This window comes from Lampetra fluviatilis, chromosome 24, assembly GCF_964198595.1.
Source record: "Lampetra fluviatilis chromosome 24, kcLamFluv1.1, whole genome shotgun sequence".
Classification (NCBI taxonomy): domain Eukaryota; kingdom Metazoa; phylum Chordata; class Hyperoartia; order Petromyzontiformes; family Petromyzontidae; genus Lampetra; species Lampetra fluviatilis.
Window position 1 is genome coordinate 9,544,425 of NC_136298.1, and position 27,538 is coordinate 9,571,962.

At 45.8% G+C, this 27,538-nt stretch overlaps 1 protein-coding gene and 1 long non-coding RNA gene across 8 annotated transcripts in view; one reads left to right on the forward strand and one right to left on the reverse strand.

The window, feature by feature from the left end:
* The window catches only part of LOC144941126 (receptor-type tyrosine-protein phosphatase delta-like), a 613,380-nt gene that overhangs the window by 543,648 nt on the left and 42,194 nt on the right, over nucleotides 1-27,538 (reverse strand). For all 7 annotated transcript variants that reach the window (XM_078867646.1, XM_078867648.1, XM_078867645.1 and 4 more), the window contains exons 2-3: nucleotides 18,567-18,650; nucleotides 6,405-6,563 (exon numbers count right to left, since the gene is read on the reverse strand). The gene's annotated coding sequence lies outside the window, so the exon portion shown is untranslated. The remainder of the gene's footprint in view (nucleotides 1-6,404; nucleotides 6,564-18,566; nucleotides 18,651-27,538) is intronic.
* Nucleotides 24,573-26,909, forward strand: LOC144941127 (uncharacterized). The gene is made up of 3 exons (XR_013639224.1): nucleotides 24,573-24,681; nucleotides 24,979-25,073; nucleotides 26,821-26,909. It is a non-coding gene; the product is annotated as an uncharacterized LOC144941127 (long non-coding RNA).

The window sequence follows — 27,538 nt, forward strand, 5'->3', positions numbered from 1 at the left end:
TCTGAATGTTCATAATCAACGTTTTTGGGTTTAGATCGCGTTATTTATAAATGTGTCGTAACCCTCCACCACCCGACACGGCCAATCAGTAAAAAATGTGTCACGTTGACAAAAGACAAATAGTTCACTGCTTTAGCCCACCGGTGTGTTGAAGCCACAACATTTACAATTTGAGTACGACGTTTCGCTGGTAATTGCATCCAGCATCATCGGGCAATTCGCCAGAATGGTGAGGCTCTGCTGTGTCTCCCGTTCTTATATAGAGCAGCAGCAGGGTGACGTCATCATTAACTCATCAGGTGCAAAGATTCAAGGGGGGAGTGATTGTAATTATAATAATAACATTGATGACGTGCCAGACTTTGCAGACAAGTCAACAACTCGGAGGTTGCGAAGCCAAGCTCAGCGCTGCTCGAAAGCCTGACCAAAGAGAGAAGAGGCCTTTGGATGCTTCTTGAAAGTCAAAGTGCACTTGATGTCGCGGGTGTGCAAAGGGAAAGAGTTCCACACCGATGGGGGGCGACAGCAGAGAACCGACGTGAGGCTGGACCAGTTCGAGCTCTTCGGTGTCCGAAGCAGATTTTGATTGACGCTTCGCCTATAGGACTCTATACCATTCGCCTTCAGTGCAGGGCGAGAGTATTGAGGCCAGGTATGGTGAGCGGGGGGGAGGGGATAAATAACGCACGTCACTTTGCAACATTCCCCCAATGAGACATTTGCTCTTCCAAAGCGTGCACTTACGCCGTTGGTAAAAACTAAAAAAAGGAAACCGCTAATACTTGGCTGGGAGTAACGCTCAGCAGATTCACCGCTCTCGTCCACTGCTGATTGCCATGCCCAGGCGCGGTTAGCTCTATTTTCCTTGGATGCAAACGGCAATTCCTTTTGCTATCGCTCACGCCATCGCCGTGTGGTGTCTCTTTTCGTGAAGCGTTTGCCTCTGAGACCGTCGTGGGAAAAGAAAAAAAAGCGTTTAAGGAGGCCGGGTTATTCCGGGGTCAGAGCAGCGAGCCTGGCATCGCTGGATTCCTGGGTTGCAATCCAGCCCAGCCTGTGATTAAAATCTGGCTTCTTCAGCGGAGTTAGTTGATCGTCTGAGCCTAGTCACCAATGACAGCACGATAAAATCACCACATTCAAATTTGAACTTGCTTTGGCTAAATTCCAGCAAAGAAAATGGAAATGTTGTGATATAGTACGGTATATGATACGCAGAGTGGGTAGAGAGGTTCTGCGTGGACAGAGGTTACTTGAAGGGATCTCAGGCGTAGCTCTGTGATATCCACTTCCGTGGGCCGGTCCTCTAGCACAAAGGGGTCGCAATGCTGTGCGAGAGATCCGAGTGGAGTCTACGGCTCACGACGTGAACATACCGAGAGTACAATCGGAATGAAATTGAAAAAACATGACGATTGTTTACTTATTAATTATTTAAACCCGCTCTTAAGTTCATCTCCAGGTAGGCGGAATTCTATTGTGGCAGCGAAGTAGTCTCAGTCATCCCGGACAAAGCTGACCTCGTGTCGAAAATTTAAATTTCGTACAGACGAGCTCCGAGGACGGGAGAGGACATGGCCGCTCGCCAAAACGCGAGCGCTCACTCCGGATCCGCATAGCGAGTTGGACAATTTTTGCGGTTATTGCAAACATGATGCCTTGTATAAAGGTGTCAGTTTTGTACCAGTTTAAAGGGTAAAAACCTACTACTATATTTTGCCACTGGTAAAGGAGGTCTCAAAGTGTAAATGCTTACCCCGAGCTCTCAATACTCTGATAGTGCACTGTTTTTGAGTTGTACGCCTTTTGGCGTCATCTGGTCCAACACCAATGGAGACTAGGCTCTAAGGAAAGCTGTCTCGGGTGTGGACCAATCAACTTCAAGGACAGTGCATATCATTTCCATTATCAGAGTTGCTTATTTTTGTTTGCATTTTGACTGCTTGTGTTGCGGTTATTGCAAACATGATGCCTTGTATAAAGGTGTCAGTTTTGTACCAGTTTAAAAGGTAAAAACCTACTACTGGACAATTTTTGTTTATCTATTTGAAGAACTATGGCAGTGTCTCCCTAGAGGGAGGAACTAAACATAAATGTACCCCCGACTTCGCTTCTTCGCTGCACCCGGAACTGAGCGCAGATCGAGAGCACCAAGCGGCGCGCTGAACGGCACGGAGGAAGAGAGAGAGAGAGAGCAGGTTATTGTGATTTCCAAAGCTCTCCAAGGTATCTTTAGGAAGTCGATGGACAACGGGCGTAATGGGAAGAATTCACGCTCGTGTTAACGGGTGTAAACTAACATGCTTCGAATAACAAGAGAGAACCTTGGGGTGGGACACTTCGCACGATGTCCTCGTGTGTCAGAATAACGCACGGGAACAACTCCAAAGTCCCCAAAATTATTTCCACTTAACGAAAAATACGTTATTTTAGTTCAATACGGGACTTCATTGATTTCCAATGCAAACTGCCCATGTGAAATGGAAAATATATTTGCTGTTTTTTTGTTCTTCTATATTTAGAATTTAGCATCAAAGAAAAAAAGATACAGAACAAATCCCTTACGCACAAAAGAGAAGCTGGTTGGTACACCGATAAGCAAGGTTTCATTTTATTTTAATAATTACATAAGCTTCGTAAATGCTAAAAGTCGACTTGCCTGCACTGATAAGCACTCCCTTATCTATTATACATGCATGGACACAATTAAGGGGGCACGTGGTGCGAGGGTGATGGTGGGGTTGGGCTGAGTTGTCAATTTAAGCAGAGTCAACCCCTGCCGCTGCATAATACCCCTTAGATTGGCCATATCAGCGCAGCAGAACCTTTTATCCTCACTCGCCGTTATCTGCAATCACAGAGCGAAAGAGCCATTCCCCTCCGTGGAAATCTGATTACACACAATTAGCTTCCTTTTCAACTCTGAATTGCTGTAAAGGTCATGATTACCACTTTACATAGAACACCCGAATTCTCCTAACTTGGGCCCCCGCAGCAACAGCATTTCAAATTATTCCACTCGGAACAAAAATGGAAAAGCGATCGCCGCCACGTAAGTCACTGAAGCCATCCATAATCCTGACCGTCACCCGAAGCCATAATCCCAAGCTCACGGATGTCACCACCTTGGGTCATGGGTAATTTTTCAGGCCGTGGTTGAGGCTCCGGCGCAATATTTACGGCGAGCCCCGCGTTTTAACCAACTCGACGATACCCACAAGTGAACCCGGAGTTGCCATTGATGGAGCGTTCTATTTGCAAGGTCGTAAAATATTTAAAATCCACCGCGCGCGCGACGTAAATTAGTCGCATTTTCACACGGAACGTGCCGCTCCGCCGTGGAAAATTCCAATCAATTTCGGTTTTTTTTTGCCCACCCGTGATTTGCTGCAAGGCAGAAACGCCCAAATAAAATATGGTCAGCAGAGCACAAAGCGGGACACTCATCTGAGAAATCGCAATATTATAAATGAAAGCAGGAAATATAAGAAATATAACAAATATAAATAATAGTTATATCAGAGGATGCTGCCACTGTGTTGAAATGGTCAGCACACTAGAATCGCAATTCAGAGGTCACCGCTTCCATTCGATCTCCTGGCACGGCAGTTAAAACAATGGAGCGAGTTTCTTAAATCCGTCCCCCCCCCCGGTTCTGTATCAGCCGGCAGTGTGAATGGGTTCATCGCAGTTGATGGAATCGCCAGTAAATAACCGCACAACGAATACCCATTGCGCTATCTTTACATACACCAGACATCGATTCCTTTGAAGCCGATGCAGCTGCAAGAGAGCGAAAGCCACGTGGCGGCAGTTGGTCACGTGCAGCAGATTATCGAGCTAAACGGCGGTGGGCAGGTTACCGTGACTCGTGTGGAGAATCGGCTTTTTGAACCTGATCATTATGTACGTCCAGCGCCTACGCGGCCACGAGCTTAGAGACAGGCAAAGGGCATGACAACTTGCCACGGCCGCCCCTCTGTGCGTGCGGTGTGTCGCTGTTTGTGTGTGGGGAGCGGTAGCGTAGCGGTTAGCGCGCCGCGCACGAACCCGCCGACCTGGGGTTCCATTCCCGCTCACGGCCAACACCGGTGACGATTATCTGAACCGCTCCTGGGCCTGCCCTAGGTCGACTTGGTAGCAGGGCGTGGTGCTTGCCGCCCAATCCCTCGCTAACAGCACTTGCCTCGACAGTCTGTTAAGGCTATACGGGAGATCTTTGTTTATATTTGTTTTGTTCATGAGTCTGTTCATGTGTATGCTAGTGACTCTGAACTCCGACATAAACTCTGCTCCGATGAAGGCATGGGGGCCCCACAATTGGGGCTCCGCAATCGATGCTTTCGAGCCTCTTCAACACGAATCCAATTGAAATCCCAATTCCAGCTTCGGCTCAAAATAAATTTACATGCAGGAAATATAGATAGCTTTGGAATCAATTGCTCAAGTTTCCAGCACGGATCATATTAGATCGTGCATTCATACAGCAGCGCTGAATTGCCAAGTGAGGCACGCGCACACTTTTAAAGATTGACACCAGTCGGGCAGAGGGAATAGAAAAGGTAATGGAAATGCAGAAATCATAACACAAAAATAAAATACTTCCCTGCCTCCCTAGCATTGGCTATACTGGCTTATTTGAGCTTCGGGTTTGGGGTAGATTCAGACCATTTTTCGGAAGTTAAATGAATAGCCTCCGAATATCCTCCTGTTCTGAGGTCATGGCAATGTTACCCATCAGAGGATGCACAAAACTCATGGGGGCAATGAAGGAAAAGGGTTGAAGGGGGGGGTGGGGGTGGTGACTGGGTGGTGCGGGCTTTGCCGGTTGCAGATGTTGCAGATGTTAGAGGATTGGGGGGGGGGGTTGCATCGAAAAGCTTGCTGAAGCAATGTCCACGTGGAGTGGCGCACTCTCTAATCAACCTTCATCCAAGCGCGGTGGGTTTGACGATGATCTTTTTTGTTGTTCCCATTGCACGCGGATAATTGCAACGTGGCCCGGCACGTACGCGTGTAGCATACAAATGGCGGGGCGATATCACAGTGGCAATACGTTTCTCTGCATTACCGATGTCATTACTTTCCTATCCACCACCTGTGCCATCTGTACCCGTCATATTTTTGGGCGAATTTAGCAAAAGCAATTGGAAGGAGAAAAAAAAATGTTTGCAAGAATCACCGGTTTTTTTTTTCCATTCCGCTGGGGGTCAAAGAGTTCTTTGCATGCCGTGTCACCCGTACGTAGCGAACAACAAGAAATGAAGTTGACGCGACCGCATCGCTGTTCACCTTCAACCGCAACGATTTCCGAGTTAATAAAGAGACATTCTGGTTCCGCATGACTCAAAAAAGGAATTACATTAAAGGAGCCACCGACCAGAACATTAAAAGAAACCCAAACACGGTGAGACGACCTTCACAAAAGCTCATTCGTACAGAATTCCACCCCACATTTCAACAAAACTGTTCCGAAGGTTAAACAGTTAAGGGCAATCTTCACTGAATGGGCAATATACTTCTTGGTACGCGACAGCGTGTACTGTTCTGGGAAGCAGCGAGGTCCTTGCCAGAGGTTCACATAATAGCCCTCTTAATTGATTTTGTGCTAATTATGAGTTCAGCTCTAGGCAGATGCCTGTCTTTGGATTGCGCACTCATAGCCCGCCACACAAACGACACCTCAAGAGACCCACAAGGAGCACACACTCCTGGGCTGCCTTGATCTTGAATTCCACTGAAATATCTGCAGATAATTTTTTCTTTTAACCCTGACCTTTTGCACGACAGATTTGTTTTTTGCTCAAACAACCGCTCGACAATTTAAGGAATGGGGTCCCCACGTCTTTTTTTTTTGCCACCGGAAGCCGCTTTTACGCAGCGTCATGCAAATTTGAGCAAGATATCAAAATAGGTTAATGAGACACTGTAAATGGTGACTGGCAGCCTATCAGATTCCTCTGAAGCCGATGTCAAGTGTGAAATGAAGGGCACGATTTTCACTCAAAAGACTTCTACACTTTCAGCGCACCTGCCTTTTTTTTTGAGTCGCTCTGTGTGGATCAATTACATGCGCCAAATTCTCTCGAGTCGGACAGGAAATATTTAACGGTGAGCCCTCTCTCTCTCTCTCTGCCCGGAATACAAATCTGTCAATTTGCATCCAGAGTCAGTCAACGGCTAAGTGTGCACCGCAATCAGTGTTGTACCCTCTCGTGGACAGCGCCAATGCTTTGCATTTGCCACAGCTAATTACCTGCATTAACCCTTTAATTGACAATCCCCTTCAACAGGGAAGGTGATATTCAATTATGTTGTGCGTGATTACCTTCGAGCAGCATGCCGCGCACCGACTCAACGGCGCGAACGTGCGTTGAAAACTTTGCGAAACGCGACCGACGTACCGGTGAGAGGTGGGGAGAAATGCATTTGGCTATTCCAAGCGGCGCCAAGATCCTCGCAGACGCTCCGTTGCCCGAGCGCGGCTTTTCCGTGTTGACTTCTCAAACTTCCTCGACGCACCGCCGCGGGCGCCTTCGCGAGTTGACCCGCGGTTTGCAGCCCTGCGCATGGGAGTAGAAGACGCCTTCAAGTCGCGCATGGTGGGAAGCTCGCGAGAGCAACCGCTCAGCACGCAGCTGAACACGGAAAACCGCGCTCGGAATGCATTAGGGGGGTGGGGGGGGGTGTCAGTGTTTTTTTGGCATTCGTGCAAACGATTGCAATTACACATCGCGAAATCTCAAGCGACGAAAGGGGTCACGGGTTCGCAGTTCACACAGGTGACAGCTGCCACTTGCTTCTTCAAGTGTCAGCCACCGCTGCAAGTCTTATTTTCGCTGCTGACAAGGTAACACAAGGTTCTCATTTCTAGTTGAGTCATCCGATCTCTGGCTATAATGATAAGCCCAGCCTCAACTCTTATCTCAAAATGCTGCACACGCAGCTTCGATGTTTCTAGAAGCCCTACATACAAAGGAAACAGACCTAACCGTAACCGCAACGCTCATTGTAAAGGTGCAGCACTGCAATCGTCTGCTCACACCACCACTGGCTGGAGGGCCTCCCACTCGAGGGAGCTCAAACAAGTCCCTCTAGAGCAGTGTTCGTCACTCATATTCAGAAGGGGGGAGGGGGGAGTGGCACTTTCGCCGATAAGACATCATCAGTGTGAGTGCCGGCACACATTTGAAACCGTTGTTGGGTTTGACAGCAGCGCGATGATGATGATGATGGGGGTGTTGTCACGTGTTGTCGTCTATTGTCGGGGGCCGCACGTCACGGGATGCACTAAAGGTCACCGGGGGTCGCCAGGGCCCCACGGGCCTTGCAATGAAGAACGCCGCTCTCGAGGGATGTTGGCAAACTCTTTCACGCGGGGGAAAAAACGTCTTGGAAGAGGTGAGATATACCCCCCAAACGTTACCCCACCACACGTGACGTACCGATCAACTGACTGTGGTGCACCCATTTTTATGCCGCCGTTACAATTGAACCTTAAGGCGGGACCCCGGGGTCCCGAAAAAACGGAAGTCAAAATCGTAATTAATTAATTTAATTATTTAATTTTTGGCGATTCCGTCCCACCGCACAACATAAACGCCGCGACCCGCCTGGCGCAGATCATTCTGTTGTGTCGTGTCGTGCCCAAGCGCAGCAGCGAGGACGAATGCGCAGAAGAGCTGAACAAGCGAATGCTGCACTCCATGCTCGGGTATGGGCAGAATCATACGTCTTATACAAAGCTGCTCAAACTGCCTACACGACTTAAGTCCTTTATTCTTCATAACGGTATGCATAGCACAGTGAAACTGCTCTCTTATCTACATTATTATTTGGGACCTAACAATGTCTATTACCGGCAGATATTTAGCAGATGAGATGCGTTGCACCGTTAATTCCTCCTATTTGATAATACTTCTCTTGTCCGTATGCATCTGTGCAGATAGTTTTTGATTTGCGGTTAAGCCATAGTCCCCACATACTACTCTGTATAGAGTAACATTGGTAAAACGCTTGTTACAATATGATCACCGCATTGAAAACGTGTACTATTTTATGTACTGTTTACAAAGTGTGTTCACAAATCCACACTGAGAAACACGATGATTGACAAAGGAGTGTAAATTATTTTTTCGATAGTGTATTTAAATATAGGTACTGCAGGTAAGTAGTTTTCAGTTTTAAAGGCATCGATTAACAAGACCACACTTGCCACCATCCTTCAAACCCATTGGTGAAAAAGAGCAAAGTTTTTGTTTACATTATAATATATAATGTTTATGTTGAAGCTTTCGTGACTGCAGAAATCCATACTCTTTGCTTCTTTCGGTAAAGTCACGTAGGTAGAAAAATAATAGATCACGACGTTTCGATCGCAACACAAGCAATCGTCATCAGATGGGACAACCACAGCAAGGAAAAACTGCTGAAAAAACTGCTGAAGTACGCAGCAGTTTTTTCTTGCTGTGGTTGTCCCATCTGATGACGATTGCTTGTGTTGCGATCGAAACGTCGTGGTCTATTATTTTTCTACCCACGTGACTTTACCGAAAGAACCAAAGAGTATTATAACGTAATGTTTATGCGAGAGCCGGGGGCTTATGGGTCCCCGGGGTTCCCGCCATGAGGTTCAATTGCCGCACCGGAGGAAGGAAGGAATAAAACCGGTAACCTCTCGATTGCAAGTGCTGTTCAAGTGTGCCGACCACTACGCCAATGCGGCTCCTTGGGAAAATCTTGCACGAAGGGGAAGAGTGTTGCATGCATCTGTTCCCGCAATGTTTTGCTATTTTTATGTTCATTTAAATAATAATTATCTTTGACGGCTGGCTCCTGGAATAAGACCACGAAAAAAATGAGGAGCAACACAAAATGCATGCGCTCACCCCAGGGCCACTCACTTGCAAAGCCATTCCGTGCACGTAAGGGTCAAACAAGATTGTGTCCGCGTTTCCAAAAACATTTTCCGATGTGGGTGCAAGCACCTATTAGGGGAGAGCTCAATAGCTGGTGGGAGGGAGGCCAATGTTTGTCTGCTACCTACCCCTGCTGTGGCTTTTTTTGCCTCTTTTCATCTTTCTGATCTGTTAATGCACACAACAGACAGCAAGGTAAACATGACTCAGACACGTGGCCGGTGTTCGCGTGCAAAAATGGCAGCACGAATGGAATGTCGTATGCTCATATATAACTCCATCATTTTTTTCGCATCATTGCCATACCAACGTGCCTTAAAGAAACCCGTCTTTTATCAGTTGTGTACGACCTGCTGTGGCATGGTTCAGGAACACGGTCATGAAAACGACAAGAGAAATCAAACGAAAGCTTCAAAGTGTGCAAAAAAACGCACAGAGGAGTTGTGTGCCTTGGTCGAGACCGATAGACAAAAAGAAGAACACACAGATTGGTGAACATATGCAAGTTAATCACATCGTTCAAATTTGGATTTAAAGCTTTCGTGACTGCAGGGATTCATATTCTTGGCTCTTTCGGTAAAGTCACGTAGAAGGGAAACAATAAAATAATAAAAAAATATATAAAACAATACAATTCTCACGACGTTTCGACTGCAACACGAGCAATCATCATCAGGTGTGAAATCCACAGCAAGATCCACAGCAATAATCCACAGCAAGAAAAATAAAAAAAATCTTGCTGTGGATTTCACACTTGATGATGATTGCTTGTGTTGCAGTCGAAACGTCGTTAGAATGTTATTGTTTTATATTTTTAATATTTAATTGTTTTCCTTCTACGTGACTTTACCGAAAGAACCAAGAATATCGTTCAAATTGTTACGAAAAGCGAGCGGGCTTGGGCAGGAGACATCGTGGCCAAAAAGGATGATGATGGCCGATGGTCAAGAGTGAAGGAACGGCAGCCAAGGAATTCTACCGAAGAGATGGAGCAATGGAATCAGCTCGTGTGTAGGTGCTGGGTGGATTATTGTATCGCAGAATCGTGAGAGACGGTGAATGGCTTTTTGAGGGCGTCATCCAGCAGTGGGTAGATCATGAGCTGATGATGGTGATATCGCCACTTTTCTTCCCCAAATGTTGTTTTTGTATTACCATTAAAGAGCTGATTGTAAATGGGGAACAGTGTGTCCATGAGTAATGGAACTACGTGAAAATGGCCTTCCACCACAATTCAAAATACAGCACCTGCGCACATAGCGAGGCCAATTCATGACGATTTGTATGCTTTGAATGGCTGTGGAGCCGTGTTCACAAAAGGCAGGCACGGTTTTTCCATCACAGTCATTCTTCTGTCAGATGACTGTGGTTATATTTGTTACAGGAGAAGCCAAGCAAGCCACTCTTATAAAGACAATCACAGAAAGTGTCCATCATAATGTTCACTCGTCTACTATTCTCACGATCAATTGCTTTTTTAAACAGAGCACTGTTTGGCAGTGGTTTTACCAAACAAATGTTGTATTATTCGTTTCGTAAAGTCACCGTTGTAATTGCCAATTATAATAATGGCAATTGCTTGGCCAGAAAATCCCTTGTTCGGTAGGGCCCTGCCAGCAATGGGACATTTGACCAATTCCATTGGTGTGTTTAACATTTGGTAGGGAAAGCGGAGGAGCTGGAGGAAGGCCACACGAGACGAGAAGTGTAACACTCAAATATTCACACGGATCGATTAAATCCACAGACAGAACCAATAAAGGCAATCTTCGAGTTGGACCGAGCCCAATTCTGTACTTCCATATCTATTGATGTACTGGCGTCTCCAGGCTACCTTGGCAACCCACAAGCCTCACGCCTACAGCACCTGGTCGTCACCCCCAGCAACTCCCCACCGAGGCACGAACCAGGCTTAGACCTGCTTAGCTCTGCTTAGCTACTGAGAACCAACAAGATCGGGTGCGTTGCTGGCGATGCTGTCGGGCACATTAGACAACGTCTCCAAAAGAAAGAAAGAAATTTTCATGAGAAAAAAAACACCTCCCCAAACACGTTTACAATTGTACCTAAACGACAGGGGGTGGGTATACCATCAGATTGAGCCATGAACAAAAACTGCATGAGCCGAGCTGGCCGAGTTGAATGAGTTAACATCCCGACAATTGGAATCGACTCCAATGAAAATCGTATCGTCAAAAATCATTGCAATGGATTGTGTACGATCTTTAAAACCAAAAAAATGGCATTAATCGATTGTAACGTGCTCCGAGACAGATAAAGCCTTATGAAATGCATTGGGCATCAAACGGTAAATTGTTTGAAATATAAAAGTATTAACATTTTAATTAAATTGTAAATAATTAAAAAAACTATATAGCTCCATAGACAATAGAGAATTGCAATCGGTATTATTCCTTGTCCTGACTTGCAGGGCACTGTAACTCCATTCAATTTTATTTCTCACAATTCAGGATCGCAAGTCCATTCATTACATTTCAATAATGTAACTTTTTGCACACGAACGTGCAACAGATAACAAACACAGGAAAACCCCTTGCCCAACGCGGCTTTCTTGAACGATGTTTTAGCTCTGCATGGTTGTACCGAAGGAGGCCTGTTTTCGGGAGCACGGGGTGTGATGTTGCGGCCACGACGCGGATTCATGTTGCTACGATTCTCATCTCTGCGTCGACAAGTAGTGCCGTGAGTGTGCTGCAATCATTGGAAGGTGTGAATGAATCGACTATAAGAAGGATTTATTGACCTGTATGCTATTTTTATGTGTATGTTTTTTTTCACGTGATAATGTAACACACTCACTCAACACGCGCAATGCAAATGTTCACACATTGCTTGCATGCATCGAGACGTCCACTCATTAAGGTCGTCAGTCAGACAGATGCCTCGGTGACGAATCATCAACCAAGTCCCGCCATTCGCCACTAAGTGACGGCGATGTCACCACGGCGCCTGTGCCAGACCAGGTGCACATTGAGTCCACGTGAAGTGTCGAAGGCTCGCTGACAGGAGGAGGTTACGGGACAGACCCAGGTGCTGCTGGGGTTGACTGACCGAGATCACTGTCAGATGCATCAGCTGTGCCCCCCCCCTACTGAATCGTCAACACGCTCGCAGACAGCGGCACAACGCAAACTTTCACAAATTGCAGCGTGCATCTCCGAGGACGCAAGTCGTACGGACGCCAAGATGTCGAACCGTTCACGTTCCTTGCAACGGTTGTTTGGAACGAGCGTTGGGCTGGGAATTCGATGTTCGGGGCGAGCACTGGGAGCGAGTGTCGCGGGGAAGAACGGAGGGGGGGGGCGTTTGTGTGCGAGGTCAAATTGAAAAATGTAAAGTGTACACGCGCACACACACACACAGGAGAGAACGAGAGCGACTCGACATCCTTCAGTACAATAACAAGGGTGGGGAATCGTTGTAAGAATTAGTTCAACAAATTAGGGAAGGGGTGATCATTTCGGACCCAGGAACGCAAACCAGTTTTTTTTTTTTACCACGAGGTCTATTATTTGTCGAACGCGGTTTTGCTCAACAAGGCAATTCCCAGGAACGTAACCCCCTTCCCCCCCCCACCGCGTCCAGGGCGAGGTCTGCTTAGACTTGAAATAATTTTTGTTGTTGTTGCGCAAAGCCGTTGGTGCAATGATTCGCGCAAAACTCGGCGATAACAGAGTTCGATTCACATCCCAGGCTAACATCAGGTGGCGTTTGAATATATCCGAAGGGGTTCTGGCCACCCCACCCTTCACCACCGTGCACTCACCGGCGTGGCCACATACATGTGTAGAGGAGTAAAATGGGGACGTGACGTCAGGTGTGCCGTTCAGTGCAATGACGTCACGTCTCCTAGGGTACTTAAGGGAGACCCCGTGACGTAAGCGGGGTCACTGTGGGAACGGGTAGAGTAAGCAGGGTGAAGAGGGAACCAGGGGTAGAGAGAGGGATCGAATAGGGAGTCTGGGGAGAAGCCGGTGGTAGCCGTAGAGGTGCTTCTCTCTCCGCTCGGTGGAGTCGGCAGAGTCCCCGATCCGACACGAGAGAGAAAGACCGGAGCTAGCCGGCAGGGACCCGGACTCAGAGTAGGACCCCCCTAGCCCCTGGGAGTTGTGTACCCTGCTGTGTGTAATATAGTAACAGCTTTAATAAACCCTGGCGGAAGCCCTTAACATACCTCCGTCTCCGAGTGCGTCCGTCGGAACTTCTCTACGTATGCAAACAGCCCACGTGACCAACACATCAGGGGGGGTGGCGTTACATCCCATCCAACAAAGGCTTGACTCCCAGTAAATTTCCCTTATACGGATGTTGTCAGATAATTAAAACGACGCAGCTGTGGGTGAGTACCCTTTTCTTTACCCCCCGCGCAAAACATACAGCAGCACCCCCGTGGCCAAGAGATTATGTTAATTGCGCGTTACTTTCGACAGGGTCAGGGAGTTCGTCGATCCCCGAAAGCTCGTGAAATTCACCAGACCTCTGCATGTGTTCGTAATCCGCTCGCTTGCAAAACAAAAAGGAACACCGCAATCACATTAATTTTCCAAACACATACGTGCTCTCGCATGGCTTTATTGTTCGTGTGCGCCAAATCCATCTCCGTGGCATTGCTAATGATTCCACCCACACCGATTTCATTTTCTTTCCTTTAATTATTAAGATTTAACTGGCAATGGTGGAATGCCTGCACTTTGACAATTACAAGGCATTTAATTCAGGAGGGATTAATGAGGAACACAAATATGTTCACAAATTACACCGTTACTGCGGGTTACATTTGAGAGCTGCATCACCTCTTACTTTCCGCAGATGTTTGTAAATATGCAAAGCTACATCATGGGATCTCCTTTGCCAGTACCAAAATATACTAATAGGGTTTTCCCCCTTTTTTCTGGCAACAAAACTGACACCTTTTGCAAGGAATCATGCTTACATTAACCACAATACCTGCAGTCAAATGCAAACAAAAAACAATACTCTGATAATTTATGCATTGTCTTTTGGCGTTATCTGGTCGAACACCATATGAGACTAGGCTCCAAAGAAAGCTGTCTCTGGTGTGGACCAATCAGTTTCAAAGACAATGCATAAATTATCAGAGTATTGTTTTTTGTTTGCATTTGACTGCAGGTATTGTGGTTAATGTAAGCATGATTCCTTGCAAAAGGTGTCAGTTTTGTTGCCAGAAAAAAGGGGGAACCCCTATTAATATGCAAAGCTATCAAAATGCGAATCGCTACCTTTACACGTGATGAAACATGCCACGTCAAGAGAACAACTGATGAAGGATGAGCGACAAAAAAAAGGCAGAGCAAAATAACGGAGCCAGACGGTGGCAGCGAGACGGAATGTAATCATCTGGAGGCCGCTGCTGGACAAGAATATCGAAGGAAAGAAAGGAATGGAATATAACGGAGGATGCCCATGCCCAACAGTGGAAAGTTACAGGGCGACAACAACAATTCCATTGAAACTAGACGTTTTTATTCTTTTCAACACCCGAGTTAACAAATACAAGACTTGCAAATAACAATGGCATCGACAATTTACATCGCACAGTAACATGGCAAAGCGGTTACACGAAAGGCATTGAACAGGCGACACAAACTTTCAACCCGAGTCGTCTGCACACTGCAATGAGAACGAGATCTCGACAGAGTGAGAAGTCGTGCGCGAGTTCGAAACCCTTTCGAGAATCTGCAAGTTGCAGGGTGGGTCTCGTTCACAGATGAACCTCGGAACGCGCAAACAGTTGCCGCTAAGTTTATTTAGAGAGGCATTTTGCTCTTGTTTTTAAAGACACTGTACTCACCGCAGATAACTGTAGCGACACGACCGCGCCCTATTTAAGCTGGCGCCAAACTGTACCACACGCCCTCCCACATGGCCTTGTGGGAGCCTCGGTACGTCTTCTGACCTGAAGACGTACTGATAAAGTCACTGATGACGTACACGTGTGTCATCGGAATAAAAAAGGGTTGATGATGGCTGTGACTAATCGGCTCGCAGTGGCAGACTTCCAGGCACATGAATGAACAACAATACAAATTAAGAATGTTAAATGCCATAAACCAAACCTTAACGTATATTCTAGATTTGAAGCTTTTGTGACTGCAAGGATTCATACTCTTAGGTTTTTTCGGTAAAGTCACGTAGGTAAAAATTTACATTTAAATTTATAAAAATAAAATTTAAAAAATCACGACGTTTCGGAGGCAACACAAGCTTCCGTCTTCAGGTGGAACCGTCACAGCACGCTTGCTGTATCAAGTAATCGTGCTGTCACGGTTCCACCTGAAGACGGAAGCTTGTGTTGCCTCCGAATTGTTTAGATTTTTTATTTTACTTTTATAAAATTTCATTTTATTTTTTTCTTAACTTACATCCTAATCATCATCATCCACGATCAATCCACTGCTGGATGAAGGCTTCCCCAAGCCATCACCATCTCTCATGATCCTTGCGATGTAATGAACCACCCAAAATCTGCACGTGAGCCGATTTGAACACGAGCTGGTTATACGCGAGATCAATTTAAACAATTAACAGTTATACAACAAAAACTAGGAAAAAGCTCAAAGACAATATATTGAGTAGATGCGATCGAAAACAATGTTCAAAAGCATTTACTCGCAAATTATCCAACCGATGAATCCACGGAAAACCAACTCTGGGGAAACAGTTACTCGATGCAAAAGAGAAAAGGCAGCTTTCTGAACACTCCCCCGTAATGTTCCTTCCACTGCGTGTCTCAAGAGAGACTCGCCACACACCCGAAATGCCACCCCCTGCCCCCCCGTGCCACCATCTCAGGCAAGAATAGCCATAGGGCAAAGCGTGCCACCCAGCAGACAAAAGTGCGGATCCACCCGGCGATTAAACGACTTGGCGTCTAAATATTAGCACCTCCGATTAGCGCCGTTGACTGCGTACGGTGCAAAAGAAGTTCAACATATGGTACATGCAAAACATGCATCGTTCCGATCCCTCGCTATTCTCTCAACAGTACCATTTGTAGGTGGGATTTTTTTATTCCCCCTTTCAAGCCAAGCACCAAAATCACAAAATGTCATTTATTGTTCGGTTGTGGAAAATGCCAGTAGGCAAAAAAGAGGGTTCCTTGCCTGTCATCTGTGACCGCCCGATCAAGGCTGCTCTATGGCTTACCTGTCGGTTCAGGCCCGCTATCTTGGTCCCCTGATAATTAGACGTACGCAAAGTAAAACAGGCCAGGCTCGAGGAGTGTTGGACCTTGAAGCGAATGGTAAAAAAAAAAGATACAGAGGCGCAACCCTGCAACTACTTTGCTCCAGGCGCTGTTGGCAGAAGGGCCTCCGCTAGAGGGAGCTCTTCAGTCGATGTTTGACCGAATATCCCACGCAAGGAAGACGTTTTGGAACGGGGTGGCAGCAGGTACGCTTTACGCCACCACGTGTTACCCGACCGATCGACTAACGTGGCTATTGAATAACCTTGAACGTCGTTCAGACAGCCGCAGCCGGATGTCGAATCTGCGACCTTAAGTAGTAAATACAATTCTAGATTTGAAGCTTTCGTGACTACAAGGATTCATATTCTTAGGTTTTTTCGGTAAAGTCACGTAGGTAAAACATTAAAAAAGTAAAATGAAATAAAATAAAAATCACGACGTTTCGGAGGCAACACAAGCTTCCGTCTTCAGGTGGAACCGTCACAGCCACGACAGCTGTATCAAGTAAATGAGAGATTGCAGGAGCTACCACTCCGTTTATATAATGTTTGGAGAAGGTGGTGGGGCAAGGGCCGCATACTTTTTATTAATTTGGTAAGGTGAGGCTTAAGAGGGTGAGCCTTTGTTATGGAGAGGTACGGTTTGTGAATCAACCTGTGACAGGGAGACAACCACTAAACATGGTAAAACTGTAATAGTTGTCTGTCAAATAAGATTGGCAAATAAGTGTAGTTAAATCTTTTTTGCATGGTTAATCACATCTTTCCAATGATTAATCACATCTTTCCAATGATTACTCAGTGACGGTTCCACCTGAAGACGGAAGCTTGTGTTGCCTCCGAAACGTCGTGATTTTTATTTTTATTTTATTCTACTTTTTTAATGTTTTACCTACGTGACTTTACCGAAAAAACCTAAGAATAATAGTAAATGAAACGCACGCTTTTGCGCCGACGGATTGCGGCCAATTGAACCATCGCTCGCCGTGACGTCTTTTTTTTTTGCCCAAAAAGTGATTTCGTGCGAGAAAATTGAGAAGCGGATGATGTGTCTGCGTGTGCGTCTGCAAATTGCGACGGCGTCGACGTGAAGTTTACACTCGTGCCCGGCGCTCGCTTGTGGCAAATGTAAATAAACAGGAAATAAGTGCCGTACGTAAATAACAACGCGGGCGTCTATGGCACACAAACGCCCCTTGTGAGTTAAGGGCTGATTCGATACGTCTTTAACACCCGGTGGTGCAGGGAGGCTTGTGTGTGGTGGTGGGTGGGGGGGGAGATGTTTAACGCAGCGAATGATGGAAAGGGAGATTTTCATGGCTGTTTTACTTACACACAACTATTTACTGTTGTTATATTTGTGGTAATGCGTGCAACGAAAAAAAACACAAGCTCCGAGCGAAGTGCCTGGTTCCCGGTAAAGATTTGTGAAAATGTGGCACGCAAGCCATTATGATGGTAATGTTTAAATGCAAACCCAAATGGCTTTGTGTCACACCAAGTAAGTGCCGCTACTTGTTCCATTTTATTTTTCTCTCTCTCTCTCTCCCGCGCGCGCACGCACGCGCGCGCACACAGCGAGTTGTATCTGAAATGAGGCCAAGAGATTGGCTATTTTATACCCCTATTGCACGCACTGCACGGTATCAGTCTGTATTTAAATGTGCTATTAAACATTGTCAAGTGTTAATAGCTTATGAAAATTGCACACACTGGAAAATTACACTGATTTGTTTTATTTGTTGTGCGTTAAGGCTTTTGTAAGAATACAGCATTTGAACTTTAGCACAGAAATGATTGAAAAAACACTTTTTTTTTAATGTACAGGCATTTGTAAAGCCACTTCTGAAGACCTCACCAAGCAGTGCCGGTGCCCGCCTGGTTCTGTCACTCGCAAAACCGACTTGAGCCAGGAATCGAACTCAGCTTTCCAGGTTTAATAGCGCAGTGCGCTAACCACTGTACCACCGCTCCACGCGGCATAAAATCAGCCTGCATCTTCAGCACTACTAAATGCTGTGAAGTGCTAATAGTTTATAGAAATTGTGTAAACACTGGAAAGCGTTCCACTGATTTGAAATATCTTAGTTTCAGTAGCTTTTTGTCAGCTATGTGAACTTCCGAGCAGCAATGCTGTACGCTTCAGCAATTCACCAATGCGATACATCTGTTATCAGTTCTAATGCAGTGTGCCCCTTTGCAACAGGGAATACTTCTCTTATGACCTCTAGCATATCTCGGCTTGGCAGAATGAATGGTTGGTGTATTACCCTAATCGAGACAATTCACAGATAGGCTATCTAAATAGCTAATATCTGCCAGGATTAATATACGGGGAAGGGGACAAAATCATTTCCGTGCGATTGCAAATAACTGGGCGGGTTGGGGGGGGGAGAGATTGACTTTGATGCATCTTACCGGCTAATGTGCTCGCACAAATGTGGAAAATATTTCAAATGGAGGGTGACGAAGGGTGCGCCGTCGCACGCGAGCGTCAACGACCTGGCAAACGGAGAAAAATGAGAGGGGGGAATTAGTGGAAATGAGAACAAAATGACACGAGTTAACAAAGTGTGACCGCGCCGCTGCAAGAACTGCAGGCGAATGCGGTGGCGTGGAAGCCCCGTGGCGGCGTGACAAATGCTGGGATGGGCTGGCCTGCCACAGTCGTGTCTTGGCTGATACATCACATATTTACGCATACAAATTGTCTCCCACCCCCCCACCCCCCCCAAAAAAATATTTGTAATGCTTCCCAACTAAGGTTCAAGTCTTAGCTCTGTCTGTCCGTCCGTCTGTCTGTATGTCTGTCTTTGAGGTGGGCTTCGTGATAACTCTCGTGAAGATCATTGGAATGTGGATATAATGCCGATATCAAGTTGCGTTGCGAACAAGGAGCCGTCCTGGAGAAAGCCGGGCAAATTAATTGAAGCGTTGCCAAAAGGGAACATTTGCAAATATGCAAACGCGTTTGTCCTCAACCGCTATCCCCTCTGACCCGCCCCTACTGGAGATCTGTGAAAAAGCGCTTAATACGCTTTGGTTCTTTCGGTAAAGTCACATAGTTAGAAATTAAATTAAATAAAACAAATCACGACGTTTCGATCGCAACACAAGCGGTCGTCATCAGCCTGATGATGATTGCTATTTCTAACTACGTGACTTTACCGAAAGAACCAAAGATTATGGATTCCTGCAGTCATGAGAACTCCAAATCAAAGAGCATAATAGCTCATCGGATTCCTCCAGTGTGAATACATGTTCTGATTCTATTTCGATTTAAAGCTTTCGTGACTGCAGGGATTCATCTTCTTGGTTCTTTCGGTAAAGTCACGTAGAAGGGAAAAAATAAAATAATACAAATAAAACATTATAAAATAATTCTCACGACGTTTCGGCCACAACGCAAGCAGCCGTCGTCAGATGAAGAATGAAACACCACCAAGCTTGGAGCGTATATTTTTCCCCCTCCAACCCAGCTTAAATGTACGTTCCAAGCTTGCTGGTGTTTCATTCGTCACCTGATGACGGCTGCTTGCGTTGTGCCCGAAACGTCGTGAGAATTATTTTATAATGTTTTATTTTCATCATTTTATTATTTCCCTTCTACGTGACTTTACCGAAAGAACCAAGAAGATGTTCTCATTCTGTTCCATTGGCTTCCGTGCCGCTCGTTAAATACTTGCGAAGGAGCATGTGCACGTCGGACGTCAATCCATGCCGTTCGCACGATTGCTCCGACTTGTTTTACTCCCACGTCGGCACGCCGCCATCGCTGGCTCGGTGCAGAACGTTAACGAGGGAGGGAGAGGGCGCTTGAGGTGTCACTCACCGCCGACGGTAACCACGGCGATGAACATCATTCACGTCACCGGCTTCATGGCACCAGTGCGCTAACCACTGCACCACTGCTCGACGCTTCGTGCAATACGGCCGGAACAGTTTCGAGGTCTCCGGCACAAAGACCTGGAACACGCTATCAGCTCATTTTCCGCATCCATCCTTGAGTTTGTGCCAGTTCTGTAGCAGACTTAGAACGGTGTTTTGTTGTTGTTTCAGAGAGCCCACTTCAATGTGTGATCGATGCGCATTCGTGATGGACTGGACTCATAAGAGTGGCAGAAACAAATGTTCCTACTTATGCTATGTGCATGGGTGATTCCATGGCTATGAAATTATTGCAGCAAAAATGCAGGCATGTGCTTCGTAGCACAGCAACTTACTGTGAGAACATCCACATACATGGATACGAAAGCCAAAAATACTGTTCAAGTTATAATCAACAACACTACTGTGGAATTTACCATCTACTACTTTGTAGATTGTATAAATTCGCTGTTACCACAGAACTCTACTACCCTTGATTAAGAGCGAGGACATCGAGAGACCAACCGTGATCATTGCGTTACAAACGTAACTTAATCTCAATTAGCAACGTGACTCCGGAAAAGTTTTGTGAAAATGAGGTCAACCTCTGCATCAAATGATATTTCCAGACACTGTTAATCACCACCTCATTATCCTTGTGATAGCTACAATGCCTCCACTGGCTCCCAATCCAGACCCAGATCAACCGCCGCATCTCTCGCCATCTTCAAGATCCTTCATCGACTCGCCCTTGCCCAGTCTCCTCCCCTCGCATCTCGCTCTACTGCCCTTCATGTGCTCTCTGCCCCCCCTCCCTCTCCCCAGTGGAACTTTTTAGTTCCATTGGGAGCTCGCTTCTCTTCCTTGAACTGCGTCGAGCCTTGAACTTCTTTCGCACCGTACGAAGACAACTCACCCATGGCCAGAGACTGCAACCAGCCATCAGCCATCAGCCACGCGAAATAAGTTCAACAAACGTTCGCACACACAGGCAACTCGTTGCCTCTCTACACGTGAAACTGGTGGGGCTTCAAGCAATTTGTCGAATAGACGCCTCATCAGCAACCCTACCCCATCACAGCGCCCGGCTTCCTTCGCGGATGATCCCGTTCAGCCACTCTCCGAGGGAGAGCCCTTACACGTGTGCACAGCAGCAGCAACAAAAAAAACACAAAAAATTAACCCGTAAAAACAAAGTTTTTCACTATAAATCCTTTATATGCGTGGCATCGGTTTTATTTTATTATTCATTTCTGTTTTTCTTGAGTAAGAGTTTCATTTTTATCACATTGGTATTTTAAATTAAATATAAGGAAAGTCGTATATAAGGATGATAAGGTTTTCAGTTTTTGTATGATTGTTTATATTGTACATTTTTGTTGTTTTCTTGAATAATTTTCTGTGTTTAGGAAAAATATATGATTTTGTTAGTGAAATTTTTTTTTCCCTAAAAAGGAAAAAATTATAATTTTTCACGAAAATAAATTGTCAAGCACAACGAGTCTGTGTGCAAAATGTCAGCTCGATTGGATCACGGAAAGTGGGTTAAAAAACGACCAAAAGATTTGAATGGTCGTAAGCGCGCAAGCAAGCAAGCAAGTGAACTTAATTTAAAGGATTTAAAAAAACATCGACATCGCAGAGAACGAGCGAGTAGAGCAGGGGTCCTTCAGCAACACCGCACATCTGACGAGGGATTTAATGGTCACGAACAAAAACACACGCGACTCAAATGAATGCAAGCATAACGTGAGAGAAAGAGCCGGGAAAAAAGGTGAGGTCCAGATTGCAAACAAGCTCTATAGCCGAGTCTAATAGAGACATCAATACACGCAAGTCGGGAAAAGAACAGCGTAGCATAATGCGAGTGCAACAGGCGCAAGAACAAGTTATGTGCAGGTGCGAGGAAGCTGTGTTTTGGTTAAATGTGGCCATAAAGCGAGTGAGCGACGGAGGGAACGAAGCTGTCGATGAGTGGGCAAGGGGACTTCAGAAACAGAGCAGCAATTCCGATAGGCTGGATGCACACAAACCACGGAAGAGCGGATACCTACCACGAAAGTGGAAATCAAAGGCCCCCTCTTGTGTCATTGTGGCTACGAACTCCAAACGGTGGACAACAATTTTTCATTGTCCCAGATATACATTTGAAGGCAGTGTATTTGCAATTCCCGAGCTCTCTGACAGCGATCGGTTGGCTAAATCACTTACACGTGAATCTGTAATTGCTCCTATTGTGTCTTGCAAAATGAAAAGTCTAACCTCAAGAAATGTCTCTTCATATCTGCCTATGACTGTCTTCTCAAAATAATTTACACAAATGTATATGCATATCTACCTCATTTTATCCCCATTATGCGCATCCCACAGCGTACCACTTCGTGTGACTGCGGTTGCTGTATACAATAAACACAAATGGTTTCATTGTTGTTTTGTATGCACAGCGGATGCATTTTTTTAAAACCCGCCATTTCATTTCCCGAATCAGAATCCCTTAGAATGAAGGAATAATTGATGTAAAAGGAGCCCCATAATTGCCCAGGTAGCCAAAAAATTGTTCTTAGAATCCAACACGGGAGGGTGACACATTCGGCAGCACACCTTCACTCTTCCGCAGACACAAATGAAAAAAATGATTTTCAGTGGGGTCCTGGACTTCAAAAAAAATTAACCCGTAAAAACAAAGTTTTTCACTATAAATCCTTTATATGCGTGGCATCGGTTTTATTTTATTATTCATTTCTGTTTTTTTTTAGTAAGAGTTTCATTTTTATCACATTGGTATTTTAAATTAAATATGAAATTTTTATTTTCCTAAAAAGTGAAAATAAATTGTCACGCACAACGAGTCTGTGTGCAAAATGTCAGCTCGATTGGATCACGGGAAGTGGGTTAAAAAACGACCGAAAGATTTGCACGGTCGTAAACGCGCAAGCAAGCTAGCAAGTGAACTTAATATAAAGGATTTAAAAACCTGTTGTCCCCCCCCCCCCCGCGAACAAGGACAACACCACGGGGCCATAAGATGAGCTTCACTCTCAGCATCTTCGTGCTTTCGTACCTGGGCAAGTTGTAAGTCATCGAGCTGGACAGATCGCTGCGATGGGATAGAAAAAAAAACAATTTGAGGGTCATCTTCTTAGTTCTTTCGGTAAAGTCACGTAGAATGGAAATAATAAAATAATAAAAATAAAACATAATAAATAATTCTCACGACGTTTCGGCCACAACGCAAGCAGCCGTCCTCAGGTGAAGAACCCAGACTCTGTCTTCCCTGCAGTCACGAAAGCTTTAAATCGAAATTTGAGGGTCACTTTCAAGTGGCAGCGCAGATCAGTCAACGGGGCAACGCTAAACATGGGGACAAAAAATTGCCCTTTCGTGGCATTTTTGGAATGCACGGGGGCTGATTAATAATAGAAAACAGAATCAGCCTTAATAGGAATGAAGCCCAGTGGCTTTTGAATAATGCAGTCGCACGCGGACCTGCATAATAAACAGGCAATCTGTCACGGAGTGGATCCTCGGCGTGGACAGGACGTCTTGGCCACCCTGGACGGATGGTTGTGCTTCCTTTTTCTACGCCACTTGCATTCGATTCAATTTCCGATGACAGGAATGAGATTTTTTTTTCCTGGCCCACCCCCCATCCCCCCAATGCATTGTTTTGCCTTAATAAATAATATTCTTACACAATTTCAATGCGATGAGAGTTTTATCCCATTTTTTTTGTTATCGGCTCTTCCATGCATTCCAGGAGGGAGGGAGGGATTGGGTTTGGTGGGGAAGCTCTTTGAGATAAATCGTGCTCATCCGCCCAGAGACGTCAGCACCGACTCACCCCATGCAGGGAGACAATGGTGGCACGGGGCGGTTATTTCGTTGGTAAATCAACGACAATGAATGCGGCCACTTCCCAGCGGAGCGCTATCGTGCCAACGATAGTTCACACCGGGAGGAGGAGGGAAAGGGGGGGCTTTCGCGTGGCTTCTCCAGCATCTCGGAAACACCATTTACTTGTCAAGACAACAACGAGAAGAGACGATGCAAAAGAGGAGGAAGAAGAAGACGCCTCCCACTTCGGCGGGTTGCCGATAAAGACATTGTAACTTTCAGATATCATAGGGAGCAGAACGCAAGATTGAGTGAAATGTGGTTAGGCACGCGTGTGCCGTTCTGCATATAATTCTGCTTCACTTTTTCACTCATAATAAACCTCTCTCTCTCTCTGTCTCTTCGCATTTCCAAACGCTTTGCGAGCGTAAAATATATTTGAAAAAATAAACACACATACACACACAATTGTCGACAGGATATATTTTCGGAGAAGCAGGCAAGTTTTAAAAAAAAAACTTGCAGCGGCGATGAAATTTGACAGGCACAGATGGAGTCTTTAATCAAGTCAATATATCGACGACGCAATGTTCGGGGTAGGGAAATGGCACCCCGCGCGACCTTTAAAAAAAAAAACGTGCACGGCTATTATTACACCGCCTTTCATGCTGACACACACACACGGGAGGATACGCAGGCCTACTGTTCCCATGGAGACGAACCAAAATTTTCACCGCGGAAGCATTAGTTTAATCTTGCAACCAGTGCAGGGGCGTGACGCCCAACAGCCACCTTCAATCTGCATGCCCGCGTCTAATTAATGTCAGCCAAGGTAAAGTGCGGCTTGATGCTGAATTGCAGAGCCACGCGGCTGCGCTGGTCTCGGGGACTGGCGCCTCTTGTCGGTTTCGCGACGATGCTGCTACGATGCTGCTATTCACAGCTGTGCGCGCGATGGGAAAAGAAAAAACAAGCTCGCATGCTAATTAAGCTATTGTAAACAGTTCAAAGCGGAGGGTAAATGGAGTAACCTTCAACTGCGACAGGTGGCGCGCGATCTTTTGTGTTGTCGTTGTCATTTATCCATAATTGTCTTTGCCGGTGTGCCATCGATACCATTTGTACCGAGATGTGGACACGTTCATCCCGAACTCCCGCAGCGAGAAGAGAGCATCACCCCCCGTGGAAGAACACGAAATCCCAGGACGGAGGAGATGCCTTCAAGTGAGTTGGCACAGTCTCTGGCGAGATGAGAGCCCACAACACTTTCCTCCTCACCCCCCGCTGATTCGGAAAAAAGTTGAACGCCTGTGCTCGACTCGACTCGCCCAAAAAAAAATCCACCGGACCACGCGCAGCACAGACGCCGGGGGTGCAACGATTCTCACGAGTCAATTAAACTGTCACAATTTATTCTAGATTTGAAGCTTTTGTGACTGCAAGGATTCATATTCTTAGGGTTTTTTTTATTATTTTACTTTTATTAATTTTTAATTTTTTTTACCTACGTGACTTTACCGAAAAAACCTAAGAATATGTCGCAATTTAGCCTCACCATTCGATTGAAGAATACGCATTTTTAACTAAGCTACGAAACGACTAATCTATGTTTTATTTCCACCAGATAAGGCCCACCGAGCCATATAGCTTTTGTTTAGTTTTCAGAAGCGACCTGGCCACAAATGATAGCGCAAAGAAACGGGTTATCACATGGAAACTTATAGCAGCCAAACACTTTGTGTTTATAAGTTGGAAAGGAAATATCAGAGGACCCGGAGGGAGGGAAATCCACGCGACCAACAACGACGACAACCGCCATTCGCCACTAAGTGGCGGTGACGTGACCATGACGCTTGTGCCAAGCTATGTGCGCGTTGAGGTCTCCACGCGACCACTGGGGGAAGAGAGACACGCAAACTCCAAATGCACAGGCGTCAGGGGATCGAACCCACGACCTCCCGTATACCAGGAGATGTAGTTAATATCTTGCCATTGCGGTGCCCCCTTGGTGGTGAATGTAGAAGTTTAGTTGGCTGAAGTGACCACGTGTAACCATCACACGTGTAACCATCACACGTGTAACCATCACACGTGTAATGACCGACATTGACAAGCATGTTTTTCTTTGCATGTTCACCACAAGTATATGTGGTTAATGCAGACATGATTCCTTGCAAAAGGTTTCTGTTTGGTGTTTTCACATATTAACACCTGTTTTGTTGCCAGAAAGGGTAAAACCTATTCTCATATTTTGATATACTGGTGTAGTGACAGGGTGCCATCTGTTGACAATGATGGGGTAACTTTGGGTATGGGTGCGCTATATAACAGCCAACCACAAGGGGGGCATAACTGGGCCAAGGGTCAGAGGCGGGGATCAGTCGGGAAGCTCCTGGAACCTGCACGAGAGTTCTAGAAGGGGGCGTGGCCAGAGGCGGGGCTTGGCCACGCTGAGGAGGATAAAAGAGGGAGGTAGCCGGAGGTTCGGGGCTGTCGTGTGGGTTCAGGTCCTGGCTGCCGACGCTGTCTTCCCCGTCATCTGTTCATCCTTCGTCCGGCCGTATGGCCGATCCGCTGTACAGTCCCCATCGTCATCGGCGTCGCTGTATTAGCCAGCCAGCGATATAGTTAGACGCCGGCGATGTGGTTGTATGAGTGGGTCAGCTATATGTAGCCCAGTGTAGATGTAGCTCAGTGACTCTGCCTGTAAAGTGTGAGAAATAAACAAGGAGTCCTCTACAATTTCGATTTAAAGCTTTCGTGACTGCAGGGATTCATCTTCTTGGTTCTTTCGGTAAAGTCACGCGACTTTACCGAAAGAACCAATAAGATGAAGCCCTCTACAAGCCATGTCTCAGAAGTCGCTCACTCCACTGGCAAGGGAGGTCCCATGATATCACTGATTTTTTTTTTATATATATTGTGCCCTTATACGTCGGGGGGATTCACGCTACTTTTCAATCAAACTCAGATCTCAACACATTTGAAAGGGCACCCCCAGTGGCAGCTGTTCCTGTGGGCGCCACGTGACTCAGCGCCTAACCTGCAAACAGGCATTCGTCTACCAGGTAGGAGACGGTGATCGCTATATACACAAGTACTGTGATTTGCGGGTAATTGTCTAATATTACAGTAATTCATGAATCGATTGCTGCTCAGGGCCGTAGGGAATACAAAGTGTATTTGCTTTAATACTGGAACTGTAAATGTACCAAACACACTTTTGTCTCTTTTCAGGCCCCGTGTAAGTGCTTTAAAGAAACTCTTATCTGCCACCCATTCACGCGGGAGATAAATATAACGAGATTGAGAATCTGAACGGCAGCCAGTGTAGATCAACCTAGCAAATCAATATGAAACACCAGACATAAATATGCTTTTAAAATAAGTAAAATAATAATTCAATGACCAAAACCATGGTTCAGCAGTTTTTTGTTTACATTATTTTTATTATTGAAAAAAAAATACTTCTAGATGCCACGCTCGCAATTTTCTTTTCAAGTATTGCAGTTTTCAACTGCCTAATTCAATAAAAATCCCACCGTAAGAAGAAAAAAACACTTAAACTTTTCAACCACCACCAGGCAAAATACAGATTGCATAGATAAATACATTTGATACATTTAGGAATCATGCCATTCTTATAGCACAAAAGGCTATCAAAGGATATTCGTGTGGTGACAAGGCAT